The following is a 12,500-nucleotide window of genomic DNA, read 5'->3' as shown; positions in this document are numbered from 1 at the left end:
ACCTATCATCCCCATGCATATAATTATCCTGGCTTCTCTTAAAGCAAATCATAGTTTCAGCGCTCACTAATTGGTTACTAAGAATATTCCATTCGTTAACCCCTCTATCAGTAAACCTGTTCTTGAATATTTCCTTGTTAAGTTTAAATTTGTCCAATTTTAATCCATGACTACACGTTCTGGAATGTCTTAATATGATGACCTTGACTACGTCTATTTCCTCTTTATTGCTATGTTTTAGTCTTGGATAGAGGCGCTGGTGATCGGCAGCAAGATGATAATAGAATTATCCTCCCTTCACTTTTCCCCCTACTCTCCCCTTCCTACCTCTCTCCTTACCTCTTCCTCTCCCTCCCTCTCCCTCCTTCTCCCTCCCTCCCTCCCTCCCTCCCTCCCTCCCTCTCTGGTGACCCGAGGGCTTTCTCTGGTTGTTATTGATTACTCTTGGGAGTGGGGGGAGGGGGAGGAGTGGCGGGGGAAAGGTGGGGGAGGGGGTGGAGTGGCGGGGGAAAGGTGGAGGAGGGGGAGGAGTGGCGGGGGAATGGTGAGGAGGGGGAGGAGTGGCGGGGGAAGGTGGAGAGCGGGTGGAGTGGCGGGGGAAGGTGGAGAGAGGAGGAGTGGCGGGGGAAGGTGGAGAGAGGGTGGAGTGGCGGTGGAAGGTGGAGGAGGGGAGGAATGGCGGGATGAAGGTGGAGAGGGGATGGAGTGGCGGGGAGAAGGAACGGGAGGGTTGGCAAGGGGAATGGGGGGCAGGGAGAAGGGGAGTGAGGGGAAAGATGGGGAGGAGTGGCGGGTGAGGGGAAATGTGGGGGAGGAGTGTCGGGGGGAAGGTGGAGGAAGAAGGGGAGTGTGGAGGAAGAGAGGAGGGGGAAGGTGGAGGAAGAGAGGAGGGGGAAGGTGGAGGAAGAGAGGAGAGGGAAGATGGGGAGGAGTGGTTGGGGAAGGTAGAGAGGGATGAATGTGAGGGAAGGGGAAGATGGGGAAGTAGTGGGGGAAGGCGGGGAGGGGAATGTGGGGAAGGAGTAGCGGGGGTAAGGTGGAGGAAGGGTGAAGGTGAAGGAAGGAGAAGATGGGGGGGAGGAGTGGCGGGGGGAAGGTGGAGGAAGAGAGGAAGGGGGAAGATGGGGAGGAGTGGCGGTGGGGAGGTGGAGGAGAGGAGGGGGAAGATTGGGAAGGAGTGACGGAGGGAGGTGGAGGAAGAGAAGATGGGGGAGTAGTGACGGGGAGAAGGTGGAGGAAGAGAGGAAGGGGGAAGGAGTGGCGGGGGGAAGGTGGAGGAATAGAGGAAGGAGGAAGATAGGGGAGGAGTGACGGTGGGGAGGTGGAGGAGAGGAGAGGGAAGATGGGGAAGGAGTGGCGGGGTGAAGGTGGAGGAAGAGAGGAAGGTGGAAGATGGGGAGAGGAGTGGCGGGGGGGAGGTGGAGGAAGAGAGGAAGGGGGGAGATGGGGAGAGGAGTGGCGGGGGGAAGGTGGAGGAAGAGAGGAGGGGGAAGATGGGGGAAGGAGTGGTGGGGGGGGAGGTGGAGGAAGAGAGGAAGGATGAAGATAGGGGAGGAGTGGCGGGGGGCTAGATGGAGGAAGAGAGGTAGGGGGGAAGACGGGGGAAGGAATGGCGGGGGGGGGAGGTGGTGTGGTGGTGGTGGTGGGGGGGAATCCTCGTTGTCACGTGACCTTTTTTCTTTGTGGAGTATATCTCATCTGGGAGCCTTCACTCCTGACGTGGTTTACATGTTTCCACTCCCGAGACGACAGACTCCCTCCAGACACGGGAGGGAGTCTGAGGAACGCGGGAGTTGGGCTATGACGCTTCGTCTTCCTCCTCTTTTCCTCCTCTTCCTCTTCCTCTTTCACCCTCTCCACCTCCTTCTACTCCTCCTCTTCCACCTCCACCTCATTCACCTTCTCCACCTCCTCATCCTCCTTGTCCTCGTCCTCCTCCTCGTTCTCATTATCCTCCTCGTCCTCGTCCTCCTCCTTGTACTTCACCTCCTCTACCTCTTCCTCCACCTCGTCCTCTTTCTCGTCCTCCTTGTCCTCCTCCTCGTCCTCTTTCTCGTCCTCCTTGTCCTCCTCCTCGTCTTTCTCCTCGTCCTCGTCGTCCTCCTCTTCCTCCTCCTCCACTTCCTTCACCTTCTCCACCTCCTCATCATCCTTGTCCTCCTCGTCCTCCTCGTCCTCAATCTCCTCCTCGTCCTGATTCTCCTCCTCGTCCTCATTCTCCTCCTCGTCCTCATTCTCCTCCTCGTCCTCATTCTCCTCCTCGTCCTCATTCTCCTCCTCGTCCTCATTCTCCTCCTCGTTCTCATTATCCTCCTCGTTCTCATTATCCTCCTCGTTCTCGTCCTCCTCCTTGTCCTTCATCTCCTCTACCTCTTCCTCCACCTCGTCCTCTTTCTCGTCCTCCTTGTCCTCCTCCTCGTCTTTCTCCTCGTCCTCATCGTCCTCCTCTTCCTCCTCCTCCACTTCCTTCACCTTCTCCACCTCATCATCCTTGTCCTCCTCGTCCTCCTCCTCGTCCTCATTCTCCTCCCCGTCCTCATTCTCCTCTTCCTCGTCCTCCTCCTTGTCCTTCACCTCCTCTACCTCTTCCTCCACCTCGTCCTCCTCCTCGTCCTCCTTGTCCTCCTCCTCGTCTTTCTGTTCGTCCTCGTCGTCGTCCTCCTCAACCTCGTCCTCGTCCTCCACCTCGTCCTCGTCCTCCACCTTGTCCTCATCCTCTTCGTCCTCCTCCACCTCGTCCTCTTCCTCCACCTCGTCCTCCTTGTTCTCCTCCTCGTCCTTCTTGTTCTTCTCCTCGTCTTCCTTGTTCTCCTCCTCGTCCTCCTTGTTCTCCTTGTCCTCCTTGTTCTCCTCCTCGTCCTCCTTGTTCTCCTCCTCGTCCTCCTTGTTCTCCTCCTCGTCCTCCTTGTTCTCCTCCTCGTCTTTCTCCTCCTCCTCCTCGTCCTCCCTTTCGTCCTTCCTCTCCTCGTTCTCCAGCTCGTATTCCTCGTTCTCCTGGATGTCCTTCCCGTATCTTTTCTTGTTCTCGTCTTCTTCCTCGTCCTCTTCCTCGTCCTCTTCCTTCGCCTTGTCTCGTGCATATCCATGGCTTCCTCATTTCTCTTCATTTTCATTGCTCTTTTCCTTATCGTCCCCATCGTTCTCCTTGTCCTCTTCTTTTCCCTCTTCCTTTTCCTCTTCATTTTCCATTTCCTTCTCTTTATTTTCCTCCTCATTTTCCTCTTTTCCCTTTCCTCTTCGTTTTCCTCTTTATTGTCCTCTTCATTTTCTTCTTTTCCTCCTCTTCGTTTTCCTCTTCATTGTCCTCTTCATTTTCCTCTTCCTCGTCCACCTCCTGCCCCTTTAACTTGCCCTTCTCCCATTTGTCCTCCCATCTGCCATTCACCCATGTTCCCTTCCTTCTGTAGTGAAAAGGTCTCTCATGTATAATGTACAATTGACCCATAGGACGAATTCTGCCCTTACCTGAATAAAATAGTTAAGGTTAACCGAAACAATATTTTTTTGGGGGGGAGGGGAGGGTCCCCGATATTTCAAGCTCATGTTTTCTGCTTTCAGAATTTCAGAATTCCACCCAGTTTTGTCACTTCAGCTGTTCGACTGAAGTTTCGTACCAACACCTAGACATTTTGTCCAAGTCTTCCACGCTTTAGTTTATTCCAATTTTTCTTCTCAACTGTTTCCCAAAACTTGATAACAAGTGCTTGTTTATACTTCACATGTTTTCGTTTTCTTTTCTTTTTTCAGTAATGTCTTGCCTTCGTTATTTCGTTCTCTCACAGTTTTCATTTCCATTTTTGTGTCATGATATAGTATCATTGTTACTATTATTATTATCTATATTGATTTTCCATGTTCTTTCTCCCGTATATATATATATATATATATATATATATATATATATATATATATATATATATATATATATATATATGAAGGTAGAAAAAGAAGTTACGGATCTAGTTCCGAGTTCCTGAGTTTATTCCTGACCGGTTTAGCACTATGCTTCACATTCCTCGGACGAAGCATAGAGCGAAACCGGTCAGGAATAAACTCAGGAACTCGGAACTAGACCCGTGACTTCTTTTTCCACCTTCATCAACTTATCACAATGTACCAGCATATATATATATATATATATATATATATATATATATATATATATATATATATATATATATGAGTGTGTGTGTGTGTGTGTGTGTGTGTGTGTGTGTGTGTGTGTGTGTGTGTTTTTGTGTGTGTGTGTGTGTGTGTGTGTGTGTGTGTATGTGCGCGCGCGTTAAACTCTCATACTGGGATTCGAACCCTTGCTTGAGTGACTGCTTATTATAAAACAAGAACTGTACCATTGCGCCGCGATGACCCTACAAAATGGAACGACTCAGAACACGACTCAGTCATTCCACTGAGGGCACTTGCACGGGACTTGATATGTAATGTAAATAGTAAGGTCCTTGCTTTATAATAAGCAGTCCCTTAAGCGAGGGTTCGAATCCCAGTTGGAGAGTTGATTAATTCCATGTCATAACAACACACAACTTATTTCGCCATCACCACTACCAATATCACCATCATCACCACTCACCAATATCACCACCACCATCATCACCACGACTATCACCACCACAATCATCACCACGACTATCACCACCACAACCATCATCACCAAAACCACTATCGCCAACAGCACCACCAACACCATCACCAGCACCAACACCAGCACCAACACCACCACCAACACTAGCACCACCACCACCAACATCACCAACACCATCACCAACACCAGTACCACCACCAACACCACCACTAATACCAACACCACCACCAATACCAGCACCAACACTAGCACCATCACCACCACCAACATCAGCACCATCATCATCAACACCAACACTAGCACCATCACCAGCTCCACCACCACCGCCACCACATCCACCACCACCGCCATAACCACACTTGCACCACATTAGTTAGAAACCCCGGTACGTTGTACAGCGTTGCACCATCCCATTGGAACCACATACTCCTCATATTGACCTCGCGTCCTCATGAAATGGGTCAAGAATCGTCGCGACGCAACCGTCGATGTTGGTCATCATCGCCTCCATCACCTCCGAAGGACAAAAGTTCGATGGTTCCATTTGTTACTCGAAGAGAATCACATCCTGAGTTCTTGTGAGTGTTGGGGCTTTTCCAACAGCTTCTCCAAGGGCTTCTCCAAGGGCTTCTTCGAGGGTTTTCTTCCCAAGGGCTTCTTCAAGAATTTCTCCATGAGCTTCTCTGAAGCCTTGGTAGGTCTCTCCTAGCCCACGAAAACCCCAAGGGCTTCTTAGCCCACAAATAGAGGTGTTGGGGCTATTCACAATAGTAGCCATTCAGGCTTAAGTGGGTTTCGTCCAACAAGCACCACCTATTTAAAAAAAAAAAAAAAAAAAAAAAAAAAAAAATTGCGAGCGCCGAATAACCCAATTAGACATTGTCAGGATTCTTTTTTCTCTTTTCCTCCATTGTGATGAACGTCAATGTCTAGTGAATCTACATATTGCCTGGGCGGAAATTAACGTCTTTTTGCACATTCAGCGAATACCTCTTCAGCTCTCGAGACGCGAGAGAATCTGAATGCGCGCTTTTGGGGACTTCGAGGCAGGTTGTCGGTGAATGATAGCGTCTGTGTATCCATAACTAGATGGCCCGTGTACGTGGCTGGGTCTTGTCTTGACCATATAATGGTCAAGGATCTAGTGTTTACTAATTTTTATTCTTTATTTCATTTGTTATTTTATTGTTATATTTTCTATTTTAGATTGATATTATTTTGTTTATATTTGTTTATTTTTGTGTTTATTTGTGACGTAAGTCATGTATTATTACAAATAACATAGATGTAATATTAGTATTATAATAACAATAATAAATAATTGATAATTATATTAGTATCATAATATAAAATAAGAAAATAAAATGTACCTGTTATTCATTTTCTTTATTATTTATTTTTAATTTTACTTTTATCTAGTTATTTAACATTTTGATTAATTATATTATAGGTTGTCTATTGCTAAAATTAACACAGAAAAGATAAAAAAAAAATTAATTAATCATTTATCTATTTTTAGTTACTTATTTATTTTTTTTATTCGTGTATTCATTTTTATTTTTTAAGTCATCTATATTTCTAAGTAACGCAGGTACGAGATTTTTGATAAAATAATTATTATCAAGGATTGTTCCATTTGGATCATTTATATGACATCATGTCAGTGTCATGTAACTAGTTAATAGTTAAAGAATGACATGCCAAACTACATGGCTACTGAAACAATAACGTTAACAATAACACGTGACCTAATACTTAACTATCCTGCCTCTGATAACCTGATAAACTTGTTTCCAGGTCCGACTAACGAAGGGAATTCTTAGACTTCATCCACCATTTAGTGGTTGTTATACAAAGGCGCGCGTGTTTGAAGGATGAGGGGAGGGGGGAGGGGGGAGAGGCGACGTGACCTGATAAGGTCAGATGTCATGTCGAACGTGATGTAAGCCTTGTATGATACTTGATGTAACATTTGAGGTATAATACAGTTTAATTAAATATCGCCTACGTGTTAATGCTTTGCCCTGTTCCCTTCTTTCTACCTCCCTTCTGTCATTCACTCCCTAACTCCCCTCCTCCCTTTTCTCCCTACCTCACTCCCTTCTCTCCCTTCCTCCCTTTCTTCTCTACCTCCTTCCCTCACTCCTTACCTCCCTCCCCTCCCCCCTTCCTCCCTTCCTTCTGCCCCTCCTTCCCTCCCTCCTTTTTCTTTCTCTTCCTCTCTCCCTCCCTCCCTCCCTCCCTCCCTCCCTCCCTCCCTCCCTCCCTCCCTCCCTCTCTCCCTCTCTCCCTCCCTCCCTCCTTTTTCTCCGTACCACCCTCCCTTCTCTCCCTTCCTCCCGCTCTTCCCTCCCACCTTCCTTCCCTCTTCCCTCCCACCTTCCTTCCCTCCTTTCTCTCTTCCTCCCTCCCTCCCTTCCCTCCCTCTCTCCCTCCCTCCCTCCCTCCCTCCCTTCCTCCCTCCCTTATCTCCCTCCATCCCTTCTCTATCTCCTTTCTCTCCCCCCTCCATCCCTTTTCTCCCACCCTCCCTCCCTTCTCTCCCACCCTCCCTCCCTTCTCTCCCTCCCTCCCTTCTTTATATCCATTATCTCCCTCCCTTTTCTCCCTCCCCCTACCTCCCTCTCTCCCTCCTTCTCTTCTCTCCCCTCCTCCCTCTCTTCCTTCTCTCCCTCCATCCACTCCCTTCCTCCCTTCTCTCCCTCCCTCTCTTCCTTGTCTCCCTTCCTCTCTTCTTTCCCTCCCTCTCTTCTCTCCCTCCATCCCTCCTGTCCTTCTCTCCCTCCCTCCACTCCCTCCCTCCCTCCACTCCCTTCCTCCCTCCCTTCTCTGCCTCCCTTCCTCAAATCTCTCCCTCCCTCTCTCTCTTCCCTCTCTCTCTCTCTCTTCCCCCCCTCTCTCTCCCTCTCTCCCCTCTCTCTCTCTCTCTCTCTCTCTCTCTCTCTCTCTCTCTCTCTCTCTCTCTCTCTCTCTCTCTCTCTCTCTCTCTCTCTCTCTCTCTCTCTCTCTCTCTCTCTCTCTCTCTCTCTCTCTCTCTCTCTCTCTCTCTCTCCTTTGTCTTCCCCCTCCTTCTCTCCCTCCCTCCTCCACTCCCGCCCTCCATTCTTTCCCTCCCTCCCTTCCCTCCCTCCCTCCCTTCCCTCCCGCCCTCCATTCCTTCCCTTCCTCCCTTTTCTCCCTCCCTCTCTTCTCTCTCTCTCTCCCTCTTTTCTCTTCCTCCCTCATTTCCTTCTCTCTCTCCCTCCTCCCACTCCCTCCCTTCCTTCCTTATCTCCTTCCCTCCATTTTCTTCCTTCCTCCCTCCCTTCTCTCTTCCTCCCTCCCCTTCCCTCCTCCCTTCCTCCCTTCCTACCTTATTTCCATCATTTCCTCTCTTCTCTCCCTCCCTCTCTCCTTTCCCTCTCTCCCTCCCTCAACCCTCTCCCACCTTTCCCTCCTTGCACTCCTTCCCTCCTCCACTGCTCTCCCTCCCTCCTCCACTCCTTCCCCTCCACACCAGGAAGATGTTGTTCCCTTTGTACGTTTGTTTTGTTGTTGTTTTCTGTCTTCGCCAAATGGTACTTGCCTCCTTATATAAGGGGTAGCCAGCCAAGGCGTGATACAGTTACCCTTCAGCCATCCCACACCAATCCCACACTCATCCCACACCAATCCCACACTCATCCCACACCCATCCCACACACATCTCACACCCATCCCACACCCATCCCACACCCATCCCACAATCATCCCTCACCTGTCCCACACCCATCTCACAATTATCCCACAACCATCCCACATCCATACCACACCCATCCCACACACATCCCACATCCATCTCACACCCATCCAACAACCTTCCCACACCCATCCCACACCCTTCTATCATCCATCTCACACCCTTCTAACACCCATCCTACATCCATCCCACATCCATCCCACATCCATCCCACACCCATCCCACACCCATCCCATATCCATCTCGCAACCATCCCACAACCATCCCACACCCATCCCATATCCATCTCGCAACCATCCCACACCCATCCCACACCCATCCCACACCCATCCCACAATCATCCCTCACCTAGCCCACACCCATCCCACACCCACCCCACATCCATCTCACAACCATCCCACAATCATCCCTCACAACCATCCCACAATCATCCCTCACCTATCCCACACCCATCTCACAATCATCCCACAACCATCCCACACCCATCCAAGATCCATCCCACATCCATCCCACATCCATCCCACACCCATCCCACACCTATCCCACACCCATCCCACACCCATCCCACACTCATCCACCTGTCATGTGTTGTCTATTTTTTATCTTGCCTCTTTGTGGAAGAGGGGGCAATCCCCGTCTCCCGCCCTTGTTCTTGATGTATTATTAATTCTCATCTTTCACATATTTCTTCAGTTTTGATTTCTTCCTGTCATCTCAGCGTCAACTCTTGTCGTTCTCTCTCTCTCTCTCTCTCTCTCTCTCTCTCTCTCTCTCTCTCTCTCTCTCTCTCTCTCTCTCTCTCTCTCTCTCTCTCTCTCTCTCTCTCTCTCTCTTTTTTTTTAATCGTCCCCTTTTTCCTTTGTTCTTATCTTTTATCGAGGTTATCTCGTTCACTAACTTTCGTGACCTTCCGACGCCCCCAGGTAATCTAGTTTTTGTTTCCGTCAACTTCACGAATTCCTAAAAAAAAATTTACTTAGACGGTGTTGCTCGTTCGTTTGTTATGTGTATGTCCTGTTTGTTCAGTGTTGTAAATTTTCAGTTTCTCAAATGTCCCTCCACCATTGAAAAGTGTCGTGTATATATATATATATATATGTATGTATATATATATATATATTTTCTCTTAGGCAGGCTTGGTTAAAAGCAACTGCAAATTCAGCACTGATCAATTTCTTCTTCAGAGTTTCCAACTTCCTGAAGGTATCCTTTATAGCAAAGGGTAAAGGAAAGAGAAGATTTCCTATTCCGGTCATTATTGACGTTTCGACTCTACCTGAGTCATTATCAAAATACAAAGATGGAACAAATGCAAGAGATTATATATTACAAAGATACAGAAACACAGCTTGTGATTGGCTGGAAGGATGACCTTTTTTGGTCCCCTCATGGCTGAGAGGGCGGGACAGTTTCCCACGTACGCTCATTGGCTGGCTTGTCCGCTCTCTCGAGCCCCGCTACGCCGGGAGTGTAGTGTGATGTTTTCTGTCCTGCCTCGGGGCTTGCTTCTCCTAAATGGCTTAATACTAGGTAGTATAGTAGGGGCGTCTTGGTGGGAATTCAGAGACGGCCTACTATCCGCAATATATAAAGCTTCAAGGTAGGCAAGGCGGTTCTTGTCGGACTCTCTCTGAATGATGACAGTGTTCTGCCGAATGACATCACCTGTGAGATGCTGGCCATGTTTCTCCAGGAAGTGACGTTTGGGACCTCCCTGAGTCAGATGATAGCTCAGGCGCCTGGAGAGTCTGGTAGTAGTCAACCCTATGTAAGCGTCGTAGGGCGTACAGTCCCTATTTGGGCAAGAAAATTTGTACACAAGGCAGGTACTTTCCATATCTCCAGGGCGTGGTGAGCTATCGTTCTTCATGATGAGGTCCTTTGTGCGGCTGTTCCTGTAGTACACTACCAGCTTTACACGGTCCACAGGGTTAGTAACATGAACATTCCTATTAATTATATTTCTCACACTCTTCTCTTCTTCGCGGTAAGCGGAAGACATGAAAGCTCTATAGAAGAGGCTGTGAGTGGTTCCTTCTTCAACCACGGCTTGTTGTCCCACGTACCATTTGTTTAGAACAGTACGCAGGACACGTTGGCAATCCTGATTGGAATGTCCATTGTTAACCAACATTTGTGTTGCTCGGTCGAACTCCTTCTGCGTAGACGTCCAGGAAGAGCAATGGGTAAGGGCTCTTCTGTAGAAGGAAGCAATGGTAGAGTCCTTGTACTGCTGCGGGCATTCACTTTCACCGCTCAGGCATAGTCCGGGGTTGGTAGGCTTGACATATACCTCGGTCTTCATATGGTCACCTTCTTGCGTGAGGAGGACGTCCAGGAAAGGCAGGGTACCATTTTCAGCTTCCTCTGTCGTGAACCGAAGTCCAGAGATCTCTTGAAGAAGCTGGCGTAGTTCCTCGCGTTCCTCACTGGTCCGGGTTCTCACGAAGATGTCGTCGATGTATCTACCATATGTCATCGGCTGCTGGATCCTGCTGAACGCCTCCTTCTCTACAGATCCCATGAAGAAGTTGGCGAAGAGGACGCCCAAAGGCGACCCCATAGAGACTCCATCTTTCTGCTGATACAGGTTTCCACGGGGGCATCTGAAGGCGGACTCCTGCGTGCATATCCTCAAGAGTTCTCGGAGGTGGTATTCATCAATTGCGATTAGGGGGTGGGCAGATGACCTGTACACATGATCACAGATGTAGTCGATCAGCAGAAAGATGGAGTCTCTATGGGGTCGCCTTTGGGCGTCCTCTTCGCCAACTTCTTCATGGGATCTGTAGAGAAGGAGGCGTTCAGCAGGATCCAGCAGCCGATGACATATGGTAGATACATCGACGACATCTTCGTGAGAACCCGGACCAGTGAGGAACGCGAGGAACTACGCCAGCTTCTTCAAGAGATCTCTGGACTTCGGTTCACGACAGAGGAAGCTGAAAATGGTACCCTGCCTTTCCTGGACGTCCTCCTCACGCAAGAAGGTGACCATATGAAGACCGAGGTATATGTCAAGCCTACCAACCCCGGACTATGCCTGAGCGGTGAAAGTGAATGCCCGCAGCAGTACAAGGACTCTACCATTGCTTCCTTCTACAGAAGAGCCCTTACCCATTGCTCTTCCTGGACGTCTACGCAGAAGGAGTTCGACCGAGCAACACAAATGTTGGTTAACAATGGACATTCCAATCAGGATTGCCAACGTGTCCTGCGTACTGTTCTAAACAAATGGTACGTGGGACAACAAGCCGTGGTTGAAGAAGGAACCACTCACAGCCTCTTCTATAGAGCTTTCATGTCTTCCGCTTACCGCGAAGAAGAGAAGAGTGTGAGAAATATAATTAATAGGAATGTTCATGTTACTAACCCTGTGGACCGTGTAAAGCTGGTAGTGTACTACAGGAACAGCCGCACAAAGGACCTCATCATGAAGAACGATAGCTCACCACGCCCTGGAGATATGGAAAGTACCTGCCTTGTGTACAAATTTTCTTGCCCAAATAGGGACTGTACGCCCTACGACGCTTACATAGGGTTGACTACTACCAGACTCTCCAGGCGCCTGAGCTATCATCTGACTCAGGGAGGTCCCAAACGTCACTTCCTGGAGAAACATGGCCAGCATCTCACAGGTGATGTCATTCGGCAGAACACTGTCATCATTCAGAGAGAGTCCGACAAGAACCGCCTTGCCTACCTTGAAGCTTTATATATTGCGGATAGTAGGCCGTCTCTGAATTCCCACCAAGACGCCCCTACTATACTACCTAGTATTAAGCCATTTAGGAGAAGCAAGCCCCGAGGCAGGACAGAAAACATCACACTACACTCCCGGCGTAGCGGGGCTCGAGAGAGCGGACAAGCCAGCCAATGAGCGTACGTGGGAAACTGTCCCGCCCTCTCAGCCATGAGGGGACCAAAAAAGGTCATCCTTCCAGCCAATCACAAGCTGTGTTTCTGTATCTTTGTAATATATAATCTCTTGCATTTGTTCCATCTTTGTATTTTGATAATGACTCAGGTAGAGTCGAAACGTCAATAATGACCGGAATAGGAAATCTTCTCTTTCCTTTACCCTTTGCTATAAAGGATACCTTCAGGAAGTTGGAAACTCTGAAGAAGAAATTGATCAGTGCTGAATTTGCAGTTGCTTTTAACCAAGCCTGCCTAAGAGAA

This window comes from Oratosquilla oratoria, chromosome 16, assembly GCF_046742065.1.
Source record: "Oratosquilla oratoria isolate Oo_2021 chromosome 16, ASM4674206v1, whole genome shotgun sequence".
In the NCBI taxonomy this organism is placed as follows: Eukaryota; Metazoa; Arthropoda; class Malacostraca; order Stomatopoda; family Squillidae; genus Oratosquilla; species Oratosquilla oratoria.
The sequence above is the reverse complement of the archived record's forward strand: the minus strand, read 5'-3'. Positions refer to the sequence as shown.